The 13,144-nt window shown below is 41.6% G+C and overlaps 1 pseudogene; it reads left to right on the forward strand.

The window, feature by feature from the left end:
- Nucleotides 1–756: 756 nt before the first annotated feature.
- On the forward strand, nucleotides 757–9,674 carry LOC119827132 (annotated as a pseudogene).
- The last annotated feature ends 3,470 nt before the right edge of the window (nucleotides 9,675–13,144 follow it).

Raw genomic sequence — 13,144 nt, forward strand, 5'->3', positions numbered from 1 at the left:
CAACACTCAAGGGTCAAACAGGTTTTTGTAGCAGTGAAAGGGGACTGGTAACTGTCCCAGTCCTGGCTAACACATCTCTACCAAGCTAATAAGGAGAATTAGACTGTTCTCAAGGAACTTAACTACATTCCAGAAGTACCCAGAACTATCTATAAAAGTATCAAAAATATCCAATCTCAACAACATAAGCTTCAAAATGGAGATGAGAACAAGGGAGAGGAAGACAAAAGAAGAAAAGGAAAATATAGTAAAGGCATGAGAAGAAATATATAAAATGAGGAGATAAGTCGAATAGCTAAAACTGACTTAGATCTGGCACAAGCACTAGAATCTGGCCAAAACACTAAACAAGGTACCACAACTATATTCTACATCAAGTAGAATAAAAATAACTAGGGACATAGACGATATAAACAACCAAAGCAAACTTCAGAGGTGAAAGCAGCAATGTTTGGTGTTCATTGTTTCTAATTCACTGCTTGAAAATAACAGCAGATCACATATGGCAAAAGGAGATAAAATAATTAAGAAAAGATTGCACACAGTAAAGACATTTAATATGAAAAGAACAGAGTCAATGTGACAATAGTAAAGGGGCAAGAGTATGAACAGAGAAAAATAAAAAACAATTGAAAGTCCCCAGGAAGGACTAACCGTTTGTACACTCACAAAAATACTGAACAGAATATAACACCCAGAAAGAAATAAAAAGATGATCAGTACACTGTGAAGACAGAAGATTACAAACTACTCAAAATGAAACAGAAAGAGGAGCATGTAAATGTACATGTACAAACCAGCCTTACCCTGTGGGCTATCTTCCAGCAGCCTATCCAGTTAACTACAGTCCAGGAGTGCCTGGGGATGGGAGGCGGGGGTGAGGAAGAGACTCAGGGAAGAATACCTGAAGAGCTCAGTCTGAAAGGTTCCCAATAGTTTGAAGATAATGAAACAAATACGCAAAGAATTCAAACAACTTTCAGCAAATAAACATAAGGACACAGCATAGTAAAACTCTTCGCAAGCAACAATAGGAATGCATCTTAATGTCAGGCAGAAGAGGGGATCTTTCCCGCAATAACTGAGATAAGGAAGAGAGCACGTGGAGGGATAGAAAGAGCACAAGGGAAAGACAGGAGAAAACATGGGTGAAGATGGTGGTTTGCACTTTAAATTACTTAAAACAAGCCATATTGTCTCAACCCAGCATTGTATAACCATTGACAATGCCTTTCAGAAAGGAAGACAAACTAATGTTTCACACTCAAATGCTGGAAAGGCATTTTGACAGCAAATCTTTAGCATAATAAATGTTAAAGGAAGTCCTTCAGATGGAAGGCTGCATTTATTAAAGAGGAACGGAAATGGCAGCTACACAGCAAATATGTGACGGTTTTTCTGGTTTAAATCACACTAAGAAGATAATTAACTGATCCCCACTGACACTGAGCAACGAAGAGGGCACCAGGAAGCAGTGATTGCTGGGGAGACCACGGGGGAGAAGCTCAAAAGCTGGGCAATGAGCTTGACCTGAAACTAGTGTCCATCAGCAAGCTACATAAAGCTCATGTGACAGCAGTTCCTGAAATGGAAGTCAAGACAGTTATATTTCCGACACAATACCCCGGTGAACGGATCAAGCCAAGACCGAGCATTCTAGACAATGGCATTGAAATTAAACAGGATTTGGCAACACTTAAAGGAGTAAATGATAAAATGGCAGACAGCAACAGCACAGGTACCCCTTCATTTAATCCATCGCCGATGCATCCTTTGCAGCCACCTGGACATATGTTGCAAGATTATACCATGAGTGGCACAGCCAAAGCAAACTCAATGGCAGTGACAGCAAAGGAGAATCGCATGGGATCAGTCTGAAGGACACGGAGCCATATAAAAGTGGGTCTGGAGAAAGCAATGGGGGAGCTGAACTACTTGTGAAAGATCATGACTGCCTTCAAATTCAGATAGCCTGATAGAGGAAACGATAAATACCACTGCTATGGCAACAAAAGACAATATGGCTCCACAGAGAGGAATGCTCAAGACAGTTCATAGCAAAACGAACATGTGGGTTAGCGATTTCCTCCTGCAAACAACAGCCTGATTCACTGGGTCAGCCTTAGGAAGAATCAAAACCCCATTCGTCCTCGGTGGCGTGGCTGGCATCTGTACCGTCCCATTGCTGCCGTGTGCTTACTAACACTGGCAGGACAGCTCCGGGGACTCTCCACAGCAGCCACCTTCATGCCCTGATCTGGAATAAAAAACTAGGAAGGGAGAACGTGCTACCCAAGCGTTAGTCTACCGTGACAATGAATTCAAATCCGAGAACAATGGTGTTGTAACCCAGCTGGACCAAGCAGAAGCCAGTTTTCTGGACTACTTTGCAAACACTCGTTGTTCTTTTCTTTGGGTTAGTTGGGTTGATTGATTGGTTTGAGATAGAGTTTCCCTGTATAGCCTTGGCTGTCCTAGAACTTGCTCTAGACCAGGCTAGCCTTGAACACACATTGCTCTTCATTTTAAAATAAAAACAAAGAACAAGAAAAAGATATCATCTGTTCTGTTTTGTGTTTTGTTTTTCTCCTTAGGACGTATATAAGCAATTGAAAACAGAGAGCTTGGGTTTCAGTGAGTGCTGAAGCCTGGTAGCCATTGTGCCCCATGGCTGGACTCGGCTCTCACAGTGCTAAGCTTTCCAGAGCCAGACTGTTCTACTTTCATCCCAGAAGACAGAAGTAGCAGGCACCCTGTGCTAGGTGCGAATCTATTCCTCCCAAACCTGTTAGGTTCCTCCAAACCCCCAGGCGAGGTCTCACTGCTAAAGGCTGTGACTCCCAGCACCCATCTGCCTCCCAGCACCCATCTCCTAGACCGTGCCCGACAGTGCCAGAATTATAAACTACCCACCAAGATGCCTTCACCTGCAGCCAGCCCTCAGTATCTATCAAGTGTGTCTAGTTAGTATGTGGCTCCTCAATAATCCCGAATGATTCTTTGCACCCCAGGGCTATTGATTATGATGTCTCCTTTTAGTCTGTTGGCTGAGGATTCCTTTAAAAGGAAGTAAAATTTTCCTACTGTAAAAACCTTAAAGGTTTGGGGAAGTGTTTCACTTGTTAAGTTCTCTCATGGGACCGCGACTCCCCCACCCCCACCCCAACAAAGAATTACAGGCAACTAAAGAATGCGAAGAGCGGCAGAAAAGAGCCTTCTGCGGGAACGTGTTTGCCGGTCCATAACTTGATAACTCAATATCAAGTAGTGACGTCATATATGTACAAGTAACAATATATGGACTGAACAGATTGTATTTGCATTTATAGGGGCACACATATATACATACATATATATGGGCATACATATATGTGTGTATATATACATGTGTGTATATATGTATATATATATATATCACAACAATTAAAAAAAGGCCAGAGGTCATTAATTATTTTAAATTAATGTAATTATATCTTTTATTTAAAAAAATTCAAGGTATTAGCTAGGTGGTGGTGGTGCACACCTTTAATCTCAGCACTCAGGAGGCAGAGGCAGGCAGATTTCTGTGAGTTTGAGGCCAGCCTGGTCTACACAGCAAGTCCAGGACAACCAGGGCTACACAGTGAAATCTTGTCTTGACAAAAGAACCAAAAAATCAACTAAAACAACCCTCTCTTAGTAAATAAGGCAACAATGCTTGCCATCATCTGTATTAAACATTGTATTGGCAGTGCAAACCAGTGCAAAAAGGTAAGAAAAACAAAGAAAAGCTACGCAGGTGGGAAAGGAAGAGTAAAATTCCTGTGCACAAAGCAGGGCGCTCGTCTGTGTACAAAGTTCTCTATGGAAATCTCACTAAAGCTATTGGTTGACTGAGCTCAGCAAGGTTAGAAAACTAACACACAGGGGGCCGAAGAGATGGATGGCTCCGTGGTTAAGACCACAGCTGCTCTCGCAGAGGATCCAACTTCAGTTCCTAGCACTCATATTGAGTGGCTGACAACCAATACCTCTGGCCTCCATGTGCATCCACGGGTGCATGTGGCCATGCATGCATGTGCGTGCGCACGTGTACACACACACACACACACACACACACATACACACACACACACACAATATAAATCTTTTTTATAAATGAAAATTAACGTGTAAGAATCAATTATATTTCTACCTGGAATCTTTAGGTAATCTGGAATTCCCTGGAGAGCCACCATTCAATGTCTTTCCATATGTGGCTCAGTGGGTAGATCTCACTGAAAAATCAGTCAATCCCCTGCCTCAGTTATAAGTGTCCTTTACACAGTGAGGGGCAATTTGTTTCAAACAAAACAAATATATAGTACAAGTACAGAATACTTAGGGATAAAATTTATAAAACATATGTATGACTATACATTGAAAGATGCAAAAATATTGCTGAGAGAAATTAGAACTCATAACTCAGGGGAGAGAGTTGCCATGTCTGTAGGAGCTTCTCAGTTAGGTATCAGTTCACCTGGTTTTGTTCTCGTTTTGTTTTTACAAGTTAAATATAATGCTCATAAAAAAAAAACTCTCAGCAAGCTCCTTTGGTGACATTGGCAAATAGGTTTCATAATTCATGGAAATGCAAAGAATCTAATCACATAGGCATCTGAAATAAAGGAATAATTTAAATCTGAGCACCACCTCATTTCATGACACTGTAAAACTACAGTGAATGAGAACATTCAGTATGGTTTTGGTCTCAAAATAGAAGAGTACGCCAGTAACACACAGGACCCAGCACAGGAATGTGAAAAAGCAGTATTTGACAAAGATACAAGGGCAATTTAATAAAGAAAGAGTCGTCATTTTCACAAATTTTGATCTTCCAACTGGATATAAATACAAAACACATAATATCTAAGATGATATATGTGCTTTAAAAATATTGTATCTTTGGATACACTTTAGACAATGATTTTTTTTTCAGATGTGACACCTAAAGGACCCTTTATCTAAGAACAAAACAACATCAGGAGTTTTAAAATTGGACCAGAGAAATAGCTCAGCAGTTAAAGGCATTTGCCACCAAGCCTGAGGTCCTGGGCTCAATCCCCAGGGTCCCATGGTGGAACTAGAGAACGGACTCCTCTAATTGGTTCCTGGCCTTCACATACATGATATGGTAAATGTGTCCACCTACATACTCATGCAAGTCAATGAATAAATTTGAAAAAAGTAAAGGTTTTCTTTGAAAAGCATTTTAGAAGAGCAAACAGGATACTAGAGAAAGTGTTCCAAAACACATTGAAAGACAGCACAGCACACAAGCTCATGAAAACATGTACACCAGTGGCCACCGGGAAATGTGGGCTAAATCTGCTGTGAGATACCATCACATGGCTTTGGGTGTGTCTGTTATTAAAAAGACTGATACCAAATTTGATAACGATGTGGAGGAACTCTAATTCTTACATGCTGCTAAAAGAATAAAATGGTGTGAGCACTATTAAAAACATTGAACCATCTCCTAAATATTATGCACGTATATGACTTAGTTATTCTGCTTTACATATTTCTTCCAAAGAAATTCAGGAGTATGCCCACATAGCAACTTTACATGGATATTTATGAAAGATTGATCGAAAATAGTGCCAAATTTGAAATGATTCAAATATCCATCAATAGATAAGGGCTGATTTGCCATTTGTTTGTATAATGAAATACTAGTCAAAACTGAGTGAACTTTTATCCAGCAATCTGTTGGAATCTCAAAATTATTATACTGATAGGAGAAAAATTCAAAGTATCTATTGATCTTGTTTACATAAAATTTTTGAAAATGTGGATTATTTTGTAGTTGTTTTTATTGAGCTATATATTTCTCTCCACTCCCCTCCCTTCTTTTCTCCTCCCCTTCTACACTCTCCCAAGTTTCCTATGCTCCCAATTTACTCAGGAGATCTTGTCTTTTTCAACTTCCCATGTAGATTAGATCCATGTAAGTCTCTCCTAGGGTCCTCATTGTTGTCTAGGTTCTCTGGGATTATGATTGTAGGCTGGTTTTTCTTTAATTTATGTCTAAAATTATATGAGTACATATAATAATTGTCTTTCCGGGTCTGGGTTACCTCACTCGATAGGATGTTTTCTAGATCTATCCATTTAACCGCAAATTTCAAGATGTCACTATTTTTTTTTCCGCTGGAATCATTGCCGTGATAGAAATCGTATCAGTGGCTTTCTGGAGGTGGGGCTAGAGTAGTGGGGTGGCACAATTATAAAAGGCAAGAAAGGAAACTCCTAGGTGACAGATGTGTTCATTGTTTGGATTGAAATGGTGGTCTTATACATGTAAATCAAAATTTACAAAACTATTACAGATATGTTTAGCTCAGATGTTCAACATCAATAACATTGTTCTGAGGAAGGAGAGAATCTCTGGGATGGGGTCTAGGTACATGCATTTTTAAATATTGTATAAATGTTGGAGAAAGAACCACTGACTTAAAATAAAGGACTGGAGAGGAGAAGCAATGGCTGTCCCACAGAGGGTTAATGCACATTCATTTCCTCAACAGTCTTCACAGACAGCAAGGCCCTGCTGGCTCTAGTTCATCTCTGGTACTGAATTACACCCTGGATAAGGGGTGCTGATGATGTTGCTAGACTTTGTGAGGTATCTTTAGCATTCTACTTCCTTGTTTCTTATGGTCCCATTTGTATCTTGTCATTTTAGTCCATCAAAGGACATTTGCTTATATATCTATCTGACTGTCATTTGTCCTATAAACATAACTTACTATAATAGTTTAAAATACAAATAGAATAGAGAAATATCAAACAGGTTTTTTTTGGGGGGGGGTGGGGCTCTTTTTATAAAAACACAAGACAAGCATGTGTTCCTTTCCTCAAACCTCATTCACAATTTCTACAGAAGGAAATGTTTTTTTGTTGTTGTTGTTTGTTTTGTTTTGTTTTGTTAGTTTTATTTTCAGGAGACACCAGAGAAGATTATCAGCTCATCGTAGATCTCTCAAACTATATACACTAATATTTGCCTTCCAAAGAAAAGCTCCAGAAAAGAATGTTGCAGTAGAAATTAGCTGTCTGTCTAGAGATTATTCAGGTATGACGGGAACCCTGATGAGACCCAGCAAACTCTAGTAGCATCTCATTTGTTTGACTCATGACCACCACCACAACAAAAACAGTCTAGAGATATACCTAGGCATCTGTGACGTTCTTTGGCAGGAAGATGAATGGGTGGAAAAGAAGCCTCATGTAAGACAAACTCACACCAGTCCAACAGCAATGGCCCCAGCTAAGACTCCTGGTAGCATTGGACGCCCAGTCTGAACTGGCCTAGTCTGAACTGTGATCAGATTGGTGAGTACCCCATCAGAGAGCCTTCATCCAGTGACTGATGGAGAAAGATTCGGAGACCCAAGGCCAAACCCAAACATAAGGCTGAGACTGGGGAGGCCTGCTGTGGAGAGGAAGGAGGGATTGTAGGAGCCAGGGGGTGGGGGTGGTCAGAGACATGACAGGAAAACCCATAGAAATGACTACCCTGGCTCTTGGGAACTCAGACTGAACTGACAAGAAAGGAGCCTGCGTGGGACCTAACTAGGCCCTCTGCATATAAGTGACAGCTATGCACCTTGGTCTTTTCCTGGGACTCCTGACAACAGGAGCAAGGACCTGGTGCTTTGGCTGGCTCTTAGGAACCTATTCCTTATGCTGGATTACCTTCCCCAGTTGAAATCAGGCAGAGGTGCTTGGTCTGGAGGCAGCAGCTTGATATGCCATGCTTTGTTGATACCTATGGGAGGCCTGCTTCCTTCTGAGTGGGTACAGAGTAGGGGTTACATAAAGGAGGGGAGGGGAGGGGGCGAGAGGAGGGAAGGCTACAGTCGGGATATAAAATAAATAATTCAATTTTTAAAAAATTAACAAGCCAGATACTAATTTAGGTTCTGATTTTTGTTTTCCTGATCAAAAAATGAGCCAAGATAGGAACGTAGGAGTTATTTTTATCATTACAAAAATTCAAATACAAAAAAAAAAAGGTGGAGATCAAAGGACCCGTGGAGAAGGCTTTGGCTAGCATAAACCCTGAGAAGTTGCCAACAGTGGCATCTGTGCTGTGGTGGGTGGGATCTGGGCTTTCTGAGACCTGAGTCATCACCTATGATGGCACCTCCGTGCCTCACAGCTGCCCTTCCACATGGCCCTGTTAGGTTCCCAAGTTCTCAGTGACATTGCCAGCCCTTCATCTTAACACAGAAACAATGTATCTAACACAATGCGATTTCTCTTTTCCCCTTCTTTACATCCAGGTATTAGCCTCTCTCCCCTTTACAGTTAAACTTTGAAACAACAACAACAAAACAAAGCTGCAACTGTATCCCAGCCACTCCTCTCTTGGAATGTCCTTTCCCACACCATATTGCTGTGTGGTAAGTATGAGACCGTAACATAGCAAAGCAGTGGGAAGCATAAACTCCATGACCATAGAATCCCGACTCTTCTCTGAGCAAGACGTCTGAGCAAGTTATTTGTCTTTCCTTGGCTTGGCTTCCTTACTTACTATAAGGATAATAATAACAGCAATTACCTCTGGAGTCCTTGGGAAGGGGGATGAGCTCTATGGGTACCGCTCTTAGAGCGACAGTGATGGGTACAAGGTGTGTGCTGTTGGCTATTGTTTTGGTTGACCACACCTTCCACCTCCCATCATCCCTAAAGCCCTTCTTTGACACGCTCCTAATTTTCTGTCTTCTTACCTGCTTAGGAGCTTCTTTTTCTCTGCACACGACACAGGCTGAGAACAAGGTCACTTCTCGTGCCTCCAAGTGGAGTACCTCAGCAAACCAAACGGTGCTGAAGGCCTGGAGGATTCCTGGGGAGCCAACGGTCATCTCTCCAGACTGGAAGGTGGCAGGAGCTGAACCGAGATAATATTGAAAGATGGAGGCAGCAACAACAGGATGGACACACTCAGCAGCAAGAAGCAAGGGCTGCTCCCAGAAGCCACTGCTCACCGTGGAGCAGGCTCTCCCCACCCCGAGTTAATCCTTCCTATCAGACCTGCAGCCACGTGTTCTTTGCTGACTTAAAATCCAATCAAGTTACAACCTAGACCAGTCGTTCTCAATCTTCCTTAAAGCTGCGACCCTTTAACAAAGTCCTTCATATTGTGGTGACCCCCAACCACAAATTATTTTGTTGCCACTTCATAACTGCAATTTTGCTACTGTTATGAATCATAATAACTGGTCATGACCCACAGGTTGAGAACCCTTATCTATACTCATTATTAAACTCTCCAAAGTTTGATTTTATACCAATTGCTCAATCAATGGATTCACCATCTCTCTGGGTGCCCAGGTTAACAACACAGATGACAGTTTGATTTTTATCCATCCTTTCGCCAACCATAATCTATTGCTCAGTAAGTTCAACTGACTTTATCATCTTGAATCAATTTTTAACCTATAACTACTTTTATTCCCTAGTCAAGGCTACCTCCATTTCTAGTCTGGATTATGACATATGGGAGAGAGGGAGATCCAGTTCGTCTTCCTTCGTTCAGTCTGTTTTCTTTCCACACAGTTCCTTGCCATGAAGCCTCATTAAAATACAAATTAGTTCCCACACTGTGTCAGGTTTTCCAGTCACTTTCCCTTGTCCTTAACATCTAGCTCTCCGGACATGCTGCAGACGGCCCCTCCGGATCTTACCATTCGCTCGCCATTTCCGCCCACTTATAATCCACAGAGCAGTAGGTGAGGTGACACTCAGTATCCCGAGCTTTCCAAATTTTCTCTCACTTTCAGACTCACATTCTCCTTCCCACAGCTTGTCCCTGACCACCATTTAGGTAATTCCTACCTGACTCAAGTGATACTTACCAAATCTAATAAATTTAGTCATCAATCTGATAATGATGGCTGGTTTTGTATCTACTTAAATTTCATTTTAGCATTGTTGATTATGAGAAGATTTCATATTTTATGACTTATTTGCAATATCTCACAGGTCCCCTCATTTATGATGTAAGCAAAATCTTAGACCTGTCTACTTTTCCTCTCTGTAAAGCTTACCTTTCAACAACTACATGACGGCTTCACTGTTACACTCATTTCGCTCATCCTGATTGGTGATGAAGCTGAGGCAGAGAAAGACAAAATAACACTTATCAGCAGGGAATAGATGACATTTGCCTTAGTCCACGCCCTTAAGTACTACCTACCTTACCCCTACAGTAAGCTAGAGGCTTTATCAGTTTGTATCTCTCATGGGACCTAAAGTCTCTGCAACAACACCTGGAGCAAGGCAGATGTCAACAGAAATGTGATAGCCTTGCCAAAATCCAAGTATCTGAAGACTTCCAGAGTTTCTCAGAGCTCCTCATCTTAGGAAGTGGGGAGATCAATCATAGCTACCCCAGCAGATCAAAAACGCATGAGGACGAGGCAAGCTGGGTTTGCTCTCCAGACCAGCTGCCGACTAGTTCTTTCATGGTGTCCTTCGGGGAGAGAACACAAACTCTAAGCTAAATGTGATTAGGATGGTTGAAGTTACCTGAAACACAAGTTACCTTGTTCCTCACACCACAGGATTCCTCACAACACAAGAGTCATCATCTTGATGAACATTTTAACCTGCTTACCCACTGCCGTTTTATTACTTGTGCTAGCTCGGGGATATAGATGAGGGCCAGGCATATAATAGGGACTTGATACTCATTTGAACAAACAAATGAATAGAATGGCATTCTTGCTGATGTTTCAATGAAAGACTTGTAATGAAAGAAACACATCGGACCATCTCCAGGCCACATTTGACACAACTGAATGTTTCTTCCTTGAGATTTTCCTTTCCTGTGTCATTTGGAGTCCTTGTCTCTTCTGGAATCCAAAGAATTTCTTACCCCTTCTTCTTGATTCTGACCTCTTGTCCTCCTCCTAAATTCTTATCTCTATATTAATGCTTTTCCAGTTTCTGACCTCAGCTTTTATTTGCTCATGAGCTTGACAGGCTCTTGTTCAATTGAATCTTTGACATCTTCATAATGAGATCAAACTCGTTGTGTTCAAAATAGGAACTATCATCACTTTTTGCCCAAGCAAACAAACAACAAAACCAAAAGAATCCCCATTCTGCTCATCTGCCTTGTCCTCTCAGTGAATGTACAGGTATTCACCCAGGTGAGTTAGACTTAGATCTTATCTGAACCCACCCCCTCCCATAAGAGCTCAGTTCCTCAAATTGGGGGTCACAGAACTGAATGTGGGGGATCATGAAAAATCTCACAAGAGTAAAAGCTTTCAGACTGTACAAACAAAAATTAAGTTTAAACAATCAAATGGACAATGAATTTGAGATGTTTCCGGCAGTGCTCACCCTTGCGATGTGCACCTTCACTGCAGCTGTGGTTGCGAATACACGACAGGCATGCTTGGCCCTGCACACGCTGTCACACCATCGCAGTGCCAATGAGCACTCTGGTACACCTCCACTCAGATTCAACGCTATTGTGTGTAAAACTGCAGTGTTTTTATCCACTGTACATGCTCAGGTTCATAATCTTATATAATTAGTTTACTTACAAAAAAAGTCTTTTGGGCTGGAGAGATGGCTCAGAGGTTAAGAGCATTGCCTGCTCTTCCAAAGGTCCTGAGTTCAATTCCCAGCAACCACACGGTGGCTCACAACCATCTGTAATGGGGTCTGGTGCCCTCTTCTAGCCTGCAGGCATACACACAGACAGAATATTGTATACATAATGAATAAATAAATATGTTTTAAAAAGTCTTTTAATATTTTCCTACCATCAGGATATAAGTATCAAATTAATAAATCTTTGGATTGCATTTTTCAGAATGTTTGCTGATAGTGGAAGTTTACACAACTTGTTTGAATGAACAAGTTAATAAAGACATTACACCTAAGAACATCCATTAAAGCATTAACATTGGCTCTTTGTACCCCTACTCCTAAGAAAGCATTTGCAATAATAAAGCATGGGAACAGCATTTAGCAATTGTAAAGGTGACAGATTCCGGGAATTGTGTGAGAGGCTGAGGTGAGTCAGTACTCTGCACTGTGGCAGCCAGTACTCAGGTTCAGCTTCAATAGCGTTGCCATGAGCCATGGGATCAGACGGAAGGATGCAGTGGAGTCTCAACACTCAGTGTTGGCTATAGCATCTAGGGTATTGTGCTCACTTCCCAACAGGCTTTTGTCGTAGTGAAGTTACAGTCTGAAGAGTGACTAACATGACATTCGAGTAGGAAACCATCTGAACTAAAGGACAGTTTCTCAACCCAAAATATGCTACTCCGTCATATTGGTTATTTTGAGCTAAAGGCCTTTGAAAAACAACCCATCCAGGAAGGGTTCTTGGCTTGTCCCTTTTCTTCTGAAGGCAGAATATAAATTTCCCTTGAGAATGGTGCCCTCCCTGTGCCAGGAAGAGGAACGCATTCTTATCACTGGAGACAGGAAGTCGATCTCTTGAGATGAATCTGTACAAACAAACCTCACAAAAATAACCCTTGTCTTCCCGTAGTTTGCCCCATATATTTCCCAGCCACTTTTGAGCAATCTGTTGTCTCTAGCCAAGCCCTTTCCCCTACGTCTTTTCCTAGTTTTGCATTTATCATGCTTTGTTAAAACGGTATCTGCATTCTGAGTCTAACAGCTTCTTAGGCTTTCCAAGTTTGTGAACACTGTCATCCTCCACATTATTATTATTATTTAAGTATGTTTTTTCCTTTTATTAAATTGTTCTTTTTCAGCTTAATTTACTGCCTCTAGGAGTAGACTTTCCTCTTCCAGACATGTGAAGTGAGGAAAATAAGAACACTGCCTTAGGCATATGGGAGCTCATACAGAGACCCAGAGCCAGACATTATGCAGAGAGCGTCTAAACTGGAGGTCTCCATTGCATCCCTCACCTCGCCACTTGGGGAATCCCGCAGAAGAGGGGACAGAAAGAGTGTAGGAGTCAGAAAGGATGGAAGATACCAGGAGAACTCAGCCCACCAAATCAACTAAGCAGAACGGATATAGGCTCATAGAGACTGAAGCTGCAAACACAGGGCCTGCATGGGACTGCGCCAGGTCCTCTGCCTTACATTTTATGCCTGTTAGCTTGGTGGATTTT

This window comes from Arvicola amphibius, chromosome 12, assembly GCF_903992535.2.
Source record: "Arvicola amphibius chromosome 12, mArvAmp1.2, whole genome shotgun sequence".
NCBI classification, from domain to species: domain Eukaryota; kingdom Metazoa; phylum Chordata; class Mammalia; order Rodentia; family Cricetidae; genus Arvicola; species Arvicola amphibius.